The 1,628-nt window shown below is 27.0% G+C and overlaps 1 protein-coding gene across 1 annotated transcript in view; it reads right to left on the reverse strand.

The window, feature by feature from the left end:
* ADAM2 (ADAM metallopeptidase domain 2) overlaps nucleotides 1-1,628 on the reverse strand; it is a 107,589-nt gene that overhangs the window by 47,731 nt on the left and 58,230 nt on the right. The window lies entirely within an intron of this gene.

Consider the following 1,628-nt stretch of genomic DNA (forward strand, 5'->3'; position numbering starts at 1 on the left):
CAACAAGGAAATACAAAATTAGAACACTACAAACAAACTAGACATAACATGTATATATAAAACACTATCCAACAATAGCAGAATATCTGGTCTTCTCCATGCATTTGAAAATTCTTTAAGAGAGACCAAGAAAATTTAAATAAACCGAGAGATTAAGATCATACAAATCACGTTCTCTGAATATAATGGAATTGAATTAAAACTCAATAATACAAGTACATAAGGAAAATGCAAAAATGTGGAAATTAAAGAACACATTCCTAAATAACCAAAGCATCAAAGAAAAATATTTCATAGGAAATTAGTAAATACTTTGAGATAAATAGAAATAAAAATATGACATGCAAAAATTTATACGAAACTGAAAATTGTTCTTAGAAATGTTTAACTGTAAATGCTTAAATTAGGAAAGAAGAAAGATTTAAAATCAACAACCTAGAATTCCATCTTAAGATACTGAAAAGAGGAGTATTCTAAACATAAAGCAAACAGAAGGAAAGAAATAATAGGGATTATAGCAGAAAACAGTAAAACAGACAATAAACAGATGATAGAGAAAAATTAATAAAAACAAAATTTATTTTTTTGAAAAGATCAACAAAATGATAAACTTAAATTATTAATCAGAAAGTTTCCCGCAATAAAAATCCTTAGTACAATGGCTTCACTGGTGAATTCCACAAAAATTTCAAACAATTAATACAATGCATCACAAATTCTTTCAAAAAATATGTGTAGGAAGTACTTTCTGATTCATTCAATGAGACTTGATACTTAAACAACCCAAAGACATTTCAAGAAAGAAAATTTGAGAATATCCCTCATAAATGTAGACCTAACTCTCAAAAAATCTATAAATACTCTATGAATACTAATTTTTAAAAAACCAACAAAATACTAATAAACTGAATTCTAGATCATATTAAGAGCATTGTACAGCATTATCAAGTGAGATTTATTCCTGAAATGCAAGGATGGTTCAAAGTACAAAAATAAATCAATGTCATACACCAAAATAGAATAAAAGGGGGAAAAAACACCACGTTTCATGTCGATTGACACAGAAAAAGCATTTGACAAAATTTAATACCTTTTTAATGATAAAAACACTCAACTAATGAGTAGAAGAAAAATAACTAAATATGATAAAGACCATTTATAAAAAAACACAATTAAAATAATAGTGGTGAATGACCGAAAGCTTTTACTTTGTGATAAAGAACATGTCAAGGATGCCAGCTTTTGTCCTTTCTATTTAACGCAGTATGGAAGTCCTAATTAGAGCAACTGGAAAATAAAAAGAAATAATAAGCATGCATATTGGAATGAAAAAAGTAAAATTATCTCTGTTCACAGTAACTATGATCTTATATATATAGAAACACTAAAGATTTTACACACACACACACAGAAACATACACACACTCACACACACACACAAAATTCAGTTAAGTTTCAGGAAACAAAATTAACACATGAAAATCAGTTGTATCTATATATTAGCAGTGAAGAATTATAAAAGGAAATTAAATAAACAATTTCATTTACATATCAAAAAGAAAAAAATATGTAAGGAGTAAAACTGATTAAGGAAGTGAAAAACTTATACAACGAAACCCACAACATGT

The sequence above is a fragment of the Pteropus vampyrus genome, unplaced genomic scaffold (assembly GCF_000151845.1).
Source record: "Pteropus vampyrus isolate Shadow unplaced genomic scaffold, Pvam_2.0 Scaffold8, whole genome shotgun sequence".
NCBI classification, from domain to species: domain Eukaryota; kingdom Metazoa; phylum Chordata; class Mammalia; order Chiroptera; family Pteropodidae; genus Pteropus; species Pteropus vampyrus.